Source organism: Lycium ferocissimum, chromosome 8, assembly GCF_029784015.1.
Source record: "Lycium ferocissimum isolate CSIRO_LF1 chromosome 8, AGI_CSIRO_Lferr_CH_V1, whole genome shotgun sequence".
Taxonomy (NCBI): Eukaryota; Viridiplantae; Streptophyta; class Magnoliopsida; order Solanales; family Solanaceae; genus Lycium; species Lycium ferocissimum.
In genome coordinates, this window is record NC_081349.1 from 37,953,209 (window position 1) to 37,964,616 (window position 11,408).

Here is an 11,408-nt window from a genome sequence, read left to right on the forward strand (position 1 = left end):
CTGCATGGGTTCAAACCCGAATCTCTGATTTTATAGGCCATCGAATAAGGATACTTTGGCCCACAAATTTTCCTTAAATGAGAAGTAGGGGCAAAGATTAAAGGCCACCGACTTGAGGGGAAAAATTTAAAGACCAGTCTAGATAAAGGGCAATTCGCGCAATTTTTTGGATCTTGTACACATATTAAGAAATCTATATTTGATTGTGAGCTCAATTATTATTATATATTAATTTGACATCATTACAAAAAGATAAAACCCCACAATTTCTTTTAAATTCTGAATTCGTTTATGCATGTAGGCCAAAGTTCTAATTCTACCAAAACACATCCCATCTTCTTTAACTTTTTTTTTTTTGGGTTAAAAAGATACTATATATACACACACACACATACTAACTACATTAGTGTTTACGACATTCAAGCCGCTTGGTTGTCCAAAAACACTACCCTCATGGGGGCACAAAACGAAACACAACAATTAAAAAAAGTACCACATTGGTCTGCCCAATATAGATTTCTTACAAAAAGAGGAGGTACTTCTAAAATTTTAACCTTTCAAAAAGTCGCTGCTTCCCTCCTTCCTTGGCCAACAGATCTGCTACCTTGTTCTACTCTCTGTAGTTATGCCTTAGCTCCGAATGACCCAGCCTTCTCATTAAGCACTTGCATTCAGAAATGATAGACATGTAAGGCAGATGACCTTCCTTGATCATTTTAATTACCTCAGTTGAGTCTGAATCGATCTCTAGAGGAACTAGATTTTGTTCCGCTGCAATTCGAGTCCACACGATAGTTGTTAGTTCAGCAAGAGTATTAGTTGTGTGAGGCAACCCTTTCATGTATCCTATCACCCAATTCCCACTACTATCTCTAAACACTCCCCCTACTCCACCTATGCTCGGGTTTCCTTGGCGAGCTCCGTCATTGTTGAGTTTAAAAACATGGTTGTTAGGAGATTCCATTTAATAGAAATGGTGATTTTTGATTTAGGAGGGGTGGTGTTTAGGCCTATCATAGAGTACTCTATGGCATGATTGTAGATATAGGTGAAGGAAGCATGATCCTCTTTGTGGTTGAAGAGGTTTTGGTTTCTATTAAGCCATATTCCCCCAAAACAAAAGGGTATCAAGTGAGCCCAATGGATTAAGTGATCAAAGTTTTGCTTTCTTAATCTATTGCAGGTGTTGATCCAATTTGCAGTGTTGTTGAAAGAGGAAGTGTCAATGGTGAGGTTACATTTTTGAGTCACACAGCTCCGGAATTGTTTAGTAATGTAACACTTAAAAAAAAATGTGGTTGATGTCCTCCTGTGAGTGACCACAAGATGCGCAGTTGGGGCTGATATTAATGCCTATAGAGTGGAGATAGGATGTTGTTGGTGTTGACACCTAATTTTCACCTCATAAAATGCGTATTTTAATTTTCAAATTTCCCCAGTCAAAGACAGAGTAAGGATGCCCTTGAAAAATTAAAAATTTAAAAATCCAAAGAAACTTGCAAAAATTAACGTTTAATTATTATTTTCATAAAAATTAACAATTACAAGAAATTACGAGTTATTTACTTTCACAAACGTGATTTGAAAAGAAGATACATATCCCGCTCCGTCTAACTCGGGAAAATTGTTAATTAAAAATGACGTATGAATTACTACTCATTTTGACCTCATCTTTCACATTTTTAAATATTGCTCGGAAGTATATCAATATTAGGCTCGTTTTGAAGCTCGTATTTTAAAATGACGCATTATAATTTTTTATTTCGTCAAAATATTATTTTACGAGGGGCGTATTAGACTAATTAACCTAAAACTATATAAAAACTATGCTACATTTTTTTATAAAAAATAAGAAGGGGATTTTATCCGTTTGTACCTTTGTTGGTACAATTTAGATAAGGTCTTTTTGGGGGGGAAAGTATGGCCAAGTGGTCTATTTTTGTCCATAAATTTCTAAATGCTTAGTTGGATAATTTTGAAAATTTGAATAAGGATTTTGGGGGGAAAAGTACGGCCAAGTGACCTATTTTTGTCCATAGAATTCTAAATGCTTAGTGAGATGATTCTTGAAAATTTGGATAAGGATTTTTGGGGGAAAAAGTACGGCCAAGTAGCCTATTTTTGTCCATAGAATTCTAATTACTTAGTTGGATGATTTTTAAAAATTTGAATAAGGATTTTGGAGAGGAAAAGCTATGGCCACATGGCCTATTTTTGTCCATGGAATTCTAAGTTGGCTTGCCTACAAATAAAAGGGATGGATATTAAGAAAAGGAGAACTTTTTCTTTTAGGGAGATTTTTTTTTAGGGGAACGTTTTTTGAGAGAAAAAAAAAGGGGAATCTTCTTTTTCTATTTTTGGGGGAAAAAAAACAAAAAAAAAAGAAAAAAGAGAAAAAACGAAAAAAAAAGAGTTCAAATTTGGCATCCTAAAAGCTAAAGTTTGATTTATATATTCAAAGCTTAGCAACAAAAGATACAAATATAAGATATACATATAGAAAAAAAGAAAAAAATTTAAAAGAAAAAGGGGTTTGAAGATTTGTAAACTGTTTGGTGCTTGAAGTAGATTGAACCAATCCTCATTTTGATCTTTAGGTTTCCCCATCAAAAGATAACCTCTCATTCTATCCTTGATTTCATTTTTAGTTATGATTATATATTTATTATGGTACTTGTGTTAGCTAAAAATAATTCTTTGCTAGCTTAGTCTTGCTTGATGATTAAGTGGATATTATGTGAATTTGATACCATTTGAAAAAATGAAAATAAATTAGAAGTTTGATTTAGACAGTGTTAAGTGATTTTAGGTTAGTTAAATTGGTATCCTTTATTTCATTTCTAGTTATGATTATATATTTATTATGATACTTGTGTTAGTTAAAAATAATTCTTTACTAGCTTAGTCTTGCTTGATGATTAAGTGGATATTATGTGAATTTGATACCATTTGAAAAAATGAAAATAAATTAGAAGTTTGATTTAGATAATGTTAAGTGATTTTAGGTTAGTTAAATTGATAAAAATAAGAAAAAATTCCATCCTTTATTTCATTTTAAGTTATGATTATATATTGTTTATGATGCTTGTGTAGTTGAAAAGGATTAGGTACTAGCCTAACTTTGTTTACATGATTAAGTGAGTATACTATGGATTTATTATTATTTGAAAAAATAAAAATAAATTGGAAGTTTGATTTAGACAATGTTTAGTGATTTTAGGCTAGTTAAATCGATAAAAATAAGAAAAAGAGATTCCATCCCTTATTTCATTTTAAGTTATGATTATATGTTATTTATGATGCTTGTGTAGTTGAAAAGGACTATGTGCTAGCCTAACTTTGTTTACATGATTAAGTGAGTATCCTATGGATTTATTACTATTTTTGACAATGTTAAGTGATTTTAGGTTAATTAAAATTGATAAAAATAAGAAAAATAGTAGCTAAAGTTAGAATTTTGATATTGTGTTGATAGGTTTAGTGTGATTTATTCATTGTTTAGTGTGATTTATTCATTCTTGTTAGCTTTTGATATATATAAAAATAAAAAAAAAAAAAAAAAACCTTAGTTCTTGTGAGTTTGTTACTAATTCATAGCAACTATTGGGCTTTTTGCATAAATTGTCCTTTTATTTATAAGTATGATAATTATGGGCTTGGTTTAAAAGTATTGTAATTCATTTTTTTGGCTTTGTAAATTAAATAATTGATTTCGGCCTATTACTAATGTTTTGTACACCTATCTTTTGTGACCTCCTCAATTTGTTGGTGGATCTTTCGAGGCCCACTAACATTTCTAGATCGAGTCAACCCCTATTATGGAAGGACTAAGGCATTGGAGCATAATTTGGAACGGAAATATTTATTTATGCATTTTTCTATTGGGCTTGGTCGGCCCAATTCCCTACTCTTTATATTATTTACTTGTATATATATATATACATTGGAGCCTTAAATGAGATTATCACGCCTAAGAGTTGCTAAACTTGATTTTCAATTTATTTTTAAAAAAAAATCGTTTAGGCAAATTTAGGATTGCGGATGATTTTGAAGATTTTGGATACCTTTGATATGATTTTGAACTTATAGGCAAACTTTAGAACTACTATGATTGATTTGAAATTTGAGTTGGAAAAGATGTTTTGTAAACTTGGATTATCATTTTGGGTGAACTGTTTTGACTATTAAAAAGGCTAATGAGTTAACTTTGAGACTTTTTGTAAAGATCAAAACCAAGAATTGGATAAAAGTTCTAAAAATATGGCTAACCTATGGAGTATATTAGTATATATGCCTATAAAAACTATTTTCAAAAACTATTTCTTATACTTAAAAATATTTTTTCTAAAAAATCCTTTTCTAAACTCGGGTAGGCTTACGGAATGTTCTACTTGGGTCAACGCCTTCGGTTTTTAACCTAGGTATTCTAGTTCGAAATCCAAAAAACACCCAATTTTGGGCAAAACTCTACCATTTTTCGTTTCTTGAAAAGGAGTGTTTTTGGCATGAATGACTAATTTCTATTTGCGGAAATATGAAACAAAAACTGTTTTTATCACAAGCAATTTATATCTACAAAGGCATACTATTAGAACCCGCAGGTCAACCGTATTTTACGGATCCTTAATACCGAGGTGCCTAACACCTTCCCTGGGGGATCACCAGAACCCTTACCCATACTTTGGTTAAATTAGGATTCTTTTAAAATTTAACCGTTTTGAATGAACCCTTTTCGAACTGGTTTTCCTAATTTTCTAAAAATTAGGTGGCGACTCTAAAATAAGTCAATTTAGAGCACCATCCACGTAGAAGTATATTTTTTTCTTTTTCCCGGTACGATTGACAATCGTACTTCCCTGGGACACTTTCCTTTTTAAATGAGGCAAGTGCAAACACGAATCGGAAAAAATAGAGCCGCTACAGTTGGCAGTCTATTATGGTTCAAGAGCCAAAATAAGAAGTTGATTTTGCTTGAAGCCTTCAGTTTCTAGATATCATTAAAGTTCATAAAGGCTTCAGGAGCACTATCAGTAGTTCTAGTATCTAGCATTTTATAGGTTGAGCTAGAGCTAAACTTTCCATTGCTAGTAAGCTTCCAAAGGGTTATAGTCTTCTTCAGTGCTATAAGGGTTGAAATAGGTATTGGCAATAACATCTTTGATAGTTTCAGGCAACTCAAAGGAGAGATTGTTAAGATGCCATGTCCCATTATGGTTTATGTCAGACACTTTTTGTAAATCTTCATTTCTGTTTAGGGGTCCCTCAATAACTTCCCTTAAGCTAGGACTATGAGGAATCTAATTATCATGCCACAGATTTAACTTAGTGCCTTTATTAACAACCCATTGGGTGGCTTTCCTATAGTGGTTGTATCCTTCTAAAATGTTTTTCCAAGTTCTAGTAGGGTGCCTTGTGGGGTTTAGTCTGCAGTTCTTAGTTATGAGGGTGGAAGCCCAAAGTGAATCAGGTTTGTTTAACAGTCTCCAACCTAGACTAGTAAGGTTGGGTTTGTTTTTTACTTTAGATTTTTGGATGCCTAAACCCCCTTCTGGCTTGGGTTTGGTTATGGTTTGCCAACTTAATAGATGCATTTTTTTCTTCTCAGCTGTGGTTCCCTAAATAAAATTCCTTTGGGCCCTATTAATTTGCTGGGTTATCTTAGTAGGAAGTTTGATGTATTGCATAACATGGTTAGGGATACTACTTAGGCAAGCCTTAGTGAGGACAGTCCTACTAGCTATGTTCAGGAAATTGGTTTTCCAACCAGCAAGTCTCACTCTGAGGTTATCAAGCATAAATTGAAAATTAGCATTGCAAGGTCTTATAGAGAATTGGAAAGCCTATGTATTTTCTAAAGTGGTCACTGGCCTTTATAGAGAGGTAATTTGATAAGTTGTCCTTGTCACTATTGCTGCAATTCTTAGAAAACATAACTTTTGACTTAGCGATGTTAATTTTTTGGCCAGATATAGAATTAATCTTATTAAGGGTGTTCATGAAAGAGTGGCAGTTTTTATAATTTGCTCTAGCAAATAAGGTAAGGTCATCTCAGCGGTGAGAAAGTTTTGGTCCAGTTCTACTACTAGAGATAGGGTGCCAGTTAAGAATATCTACTTCATGATTAATGCTCCTATAAAGTCTTTCCTTGCACATAATGAATAAATAGGGAGATAGGGGGTCACTTTGTCTAATACCTCTGGTAGGTTTAAAATAACTTGTCCTCCCTCTATTTGCAAGAACAGATATGGAAGAGGTAGAGATGCATGAGAGGATAAGCTTTATAAGGTCAGATGGGAAGTTAAAGATGGTTAGGGTATCCTTGATGAAAGACCATTCAATTCTGTCAAAAGCTTTTTCTAGATCAATTTTCAGAATCATATTAGCATGTTTACCTTTCATGCTATTGAAATAGCTAATGTATTCCTGAACAATGATAGCATTATCATCATCCCTCCTAACAACTAAAAAGCTAGCTTGAGTAAGTCCTATAATCTTGGCAAGGAGGGGTTTAATTCTGTGAACAATGATTTTAGTGACGATTTTATAATAGGTATTATAGAGGCCAATGGGTCTGAAGTTCTTAAGAATGGTTGCATTGGCATATTTGGTGATTAAGCAAAGGTAAGTAGTGTTCACCTCTTCCTCCATAGTGTTGTTGTTGAACACTTCTTTACAAAACTTCTCTAAAGGTTTGTTTATATGGTCCTAGAACTTTTGGTAGAAGAAAGGATGTATGCCATCAGGTGCTGGTGCCTTAAAGGGTTTAAAGGAGAAGACAACTTGCTTACTCTCATTAGTCATTAGAGGTCTGTTAAGGAGGTTCCTTTCATCATCTGTTAGGGTACCTCTAATTGAGGGATTAGAGTTAAGGTGTGCGTAGTTTGGTAATGTTCAATGGTATAAAGTTTTTGGTAGAACATGGAAATGGTATCTTTAATGGCTCCAGTTTCATATATCCAATTACCAACATCATCTTTAAAGGCAATGATCCTATTCTTCCTTCTTCTATTGAGGGTACATGTATGAAAATTTTTTGTGTTGGAATCTGCCTCAGTTAACCAAGAGATTCTGGATTTAAGCTTCCAAAATTCAGACGCTTGTCTTAAAATCACATTGAAATTATTTTGAAGAGTATTCTCAAGGTTTTGGAGAAAAGAGTTGTAGGGATAGTTTATAGATTTCTGAGTGTCCTCTAATCTGGCTAGAAGGTGTCTTTTTTATGGAAAATGTTCCCAAAAGTTTCTTTGTTCCAGTGAGTTACCCTATGTCTGAAGGATCTGGTATCCCTGGTAAGGTCTTGGGAATCTTAAAAACTTTCCCTAGGTATATGTTTGAAGTCTGGATGTTTGCACCACATAGATTATAGCCTAAAGGGTTTATCATCAGGATTTAACTGGGGGTTTGTAAGTCTAATAAGGAGAGGACAGCCGGTCGAACGAGTTCTTAGAGATGGTAAATCGTAGCGTCGGTGGTAAAGTTGAAGCCACTCATCATCAGGCATCTGTCAAGTCTTTCAAGAATAAGATCACGCCTATTCCTGTACCTCTTATTAGTCCAGGTATATCTACTACCTTTGAATCCTAGGTCAACTAATTTACATTGGTTGATGTATTTCCAAAAACAGTTGGCCCTACTATTATTAATACTATTTCCACCAAATTTATCAGAAGCTCTTAAGACTTCATTAAAGTCACCTCCTACTAACCAGCTACCATTAAGAGAAGGTACAAAGTTGTTCCTATAACAACTTTCTTTCAGCAAAATTATTACTAGCATAAATAACACTAAAGTACCATTGATGAGAAGAGTTATTTACCTTGACAATAGCATGGATACTCTGGTTGGTGATAGTAAGGTCTTCAATTTTGAGGTAGTCATCTTTCCATAAAATGACTAGACCCCAGAGTTTCCCACAGCAGGGCTTTAGATTACTGAGCTAAAGCCTAGTTGTTGAGCAATGTGCTTATGCTCAGTCATGTCTGTTTCAAAGAAACAAGCATATCAGGTGTATGTAAACCTACCATAGCAGTGCAATTCCTTCTAAATTCAAGGTTGTTGGTTCCCCTAGCATTCCAAATGATAAAATTCACAAGGTTCAGTCTTTGTGGTTTCCCTTCTCACACCCTTCCCCTTCCGCTTTAGAGTTGGGTGTTCAGCGCAGCTTTCTTGGGTTAGCCAGGGTTGGGGGTTCAAGACTTGACAAAGAAAGTTCCCCTGGCATGGAGTCTACAAAATTTTAACCCCATCCTAAACTTTAGTAACAATCGGGGACACATTACTATCAGTAGCTCGCTTCGAGGGCCATTGAACTCCACCATATAAAGCTCATCCAGGGTTATTGCCGATGATTTTAGCACTTACATGAAGGTCACCATTTCCTCCAGGTCCTGGTTTGTGTTCTCAGAGCTTGTAAGGTCGTGGTTTTGGGAGGAAAAGCCCCGAGGGTTCGAGTGCGTGGTTACTATGGTGAGTCCATTTATGTTGTCTTGAAGTTGTGGAGGAGGGGAGGGGGAGTCTACGGCACGAAAGGTGGACAGGGTGGTGAAGAACTCCGGTCCTGAAGTTGAAAGAGAAGAGGCTAAGGTTACATTCATTATGATATTTGACAGGAGATTCGCCTGCATGGCATCCGAGGTCATTTGGTGTATGGTCTATAACAGGGTTTGTAGCCATACATTGTGTCTATAATTGGCCATGCCATTGTTCATCCCTTGCGTCACAATGTGGGCTAAAATCCCTGCGTCTTTCACTATCAGAAGTATATCTCTCCCCTCCACCTGGACATTGAGAGCTACAGAGTGTCCCTGTAGACCCATCTCTAGCCACGAGGCTAGAAGATGATCTGGAGGTGGTGGAGTTGTGATGAACACAAGCAGTAGTAGGTTGTTCAGGGTTCTCCAATTATTATTTTCATAAGAGAGTTTTGAAGGAAAGTGATTAGCAGAGAATTCGTTGAAATTAGTGAAAAAGTTGTGCTTATGTAAACAAGGCAAGTTAATCTCTTTATAAAGATAAGGAGGATTTTCTGAAGAGAAACTCCTCGTTGCTGGAGTTTATATTCAGGTCTGCCCCAGCGTAATGATTAGTTTGGGGTGGACGAGTCATATTTCTCATTGGATTTGGGTAATCCGTTGAGTTAGCTTTCAAATAAGTGATTTTGGGAAGTGTGGAAATATTTTAGAATGAGGAAAAATATTTCTTACCTCGTTATTATTAAGGTTTAGTTCTGATTGGCTGATGAGATCAGTTGACTTAAATGAGTTATCTAGATTCCCTTTTTTTTCTGATGTGGCCCATCATTGTTCTGAAAGGCGGTTTTAAGAAAAATCGATATTGGTCCTTGGGCCATCTGCATTTCCATCCTTGGTTGATTTTCCTCGGATTCCTTGGGCCCAGTTTTAACTTACCCAATTGGGCCCTTAAGGATTGGGCTTGGTCTGCTTTCATCTCCTGCCCAAAAGTAAAAATAGAGTTAGTAGGATTTGGGCTCTGTAAAAAAGGATCATTTTTCTTTTGGGCCATGTTAGCTGGCCCAACATCCTTTAGGACCTGATTAATTGGGTCATTTCCATCTGTGGCATTTGGCTGGCCTCTAGGGTTTGCCTCCCCCTTTCCTTTGCCGGAATTTGACTGGTCTTTGTAATGAAAATTCTGAGAGTTTTGAAACTTACCGGTTACCCCATCGTAGGAATTTACCTGGACTTTTTTACCTTTCAGATGTTGACTTACTGACCTATCTTTTGCTTCTGGCTTTCTTTGAGGACTCTTCCTTCTTTTCCCAAAGGTGACTGTTTTCCATTCGCTTTCCCCAATCTTTAATGGTTCAGATGATTCTTCGCCTGGTTGATTTGGTGTAATAGTGGGTGGTTTAAAGGTGCAGGCTTCGACAGTATGGCCTATCCTACCACAGCCCACGCACATAATCCCCTCCCCCTCATAACTAAGATTTGTTTGTGGTTCCCAATCATGATGAAAGTCTTGACAAGAACATCAAGACTGGCTTCAACACATATCCTAGCATATCTTCCTCGCAAGGTAGCCGAGGTGCATGCATCTACTTTAACAAGTTGAGTAATTTTTCTTCCAACTTTTTCAAGAATTCTTCTATCATAGAATTCTGTTGGTAGTTGTGGTAGACGTACCCATATTGTCGCGGTGTCAATTTTTGAATCTGCTGGTACAAAGTTCGGTTCCCATCGTCTAACCGATAGGAATTGACCCGCTACAAACCATGGTCCCTCATATAGCACAGTGGCCAGAATTGCCTCTTCTTTAAATTTTGCCATGTAGAAATCCAACCCCAGATCTATTAAGACCAACGGCTCATCGATATTCCAAAGGTCATCAAGTTTCCTTTTTAGATACTGATGGCTTAGGCGTTTGCCAAAAACTTTGACGATAACGGAGTATTGCCATGGTAGGTATAATCGATCTTGTTCTTCTAAGGTAAGGGTTATAGCATCGAGATCTGATGAGGCTCAAGTGGATCTTCCATTTCTAGATTTTGGTACTGATTTGGTTCGTGGGTATAGGAGATTTCAAGGTCCTCATTTCTCTCTAGAACAACACTTTTGTAGGAAAGGGGTTCAGAAGGTGGAAGAGGGTTATCCTCTTCCATGTCAGAACGGTGGGGATGCGTGGTTTTGGGAGAATTTGGGGTGGGGGATCCGCCGATAGGCTTGTGGGGTCAGTCATATCTAGTCAAAGAAGGTGGTTAAAGGTGGAGGATTAGTAGGTTTGAGAAGAAACTAGAGAGAAGGCAGAGCCTCTCTCTTTAGTCAAAAGTTTGGTTGAAATTTTCATCTTCTTTAACTTTTCTTTCCTGCAATCCACAAACTTACGCCTATTCTTTAAAATAATAATTAAAAAAAAAAATCAAAGAACAAACACAAGAATCCAACAAAAAATTACTTTAAAAAAATAAAACAAATTAATAAATTCCCACTTACTAAACATAGGAGTAAAATATATTTCCCCCGTCTCAAATTATCTATTGCGGTTAGTAAAAATAGTTGTCTTAAATTATTTGTCGTCTTGGGAGTTCAAGGCATAATTAATTAATTAATTTTTTCACTTTATTCTTAGTAGAATTTTGTCATCAATGGAGATGACATATAAATAGAGTAAATATTTAATGGAAAGAGATTATTACTTAGATATAAATAAGGGTAAAGTTAGTCAAATACACATTTTAGTTAATACTCCTTCCGGTTAAAAAAGAGTTTCCACTTAATATTTAATAAGGGAAAATTTGAAAAAATAAGGTTAATTCTTTCTTGATTTGGTAAGTGGACACTCTTTTTTAACCAAAAAATAAAGGCTAAGTGGACACTCTTTATGAACCACAGGGAGTATTTCCTAACACTCTATTTGTATGGTCATTACCCATGATTTCATAATGTACAATA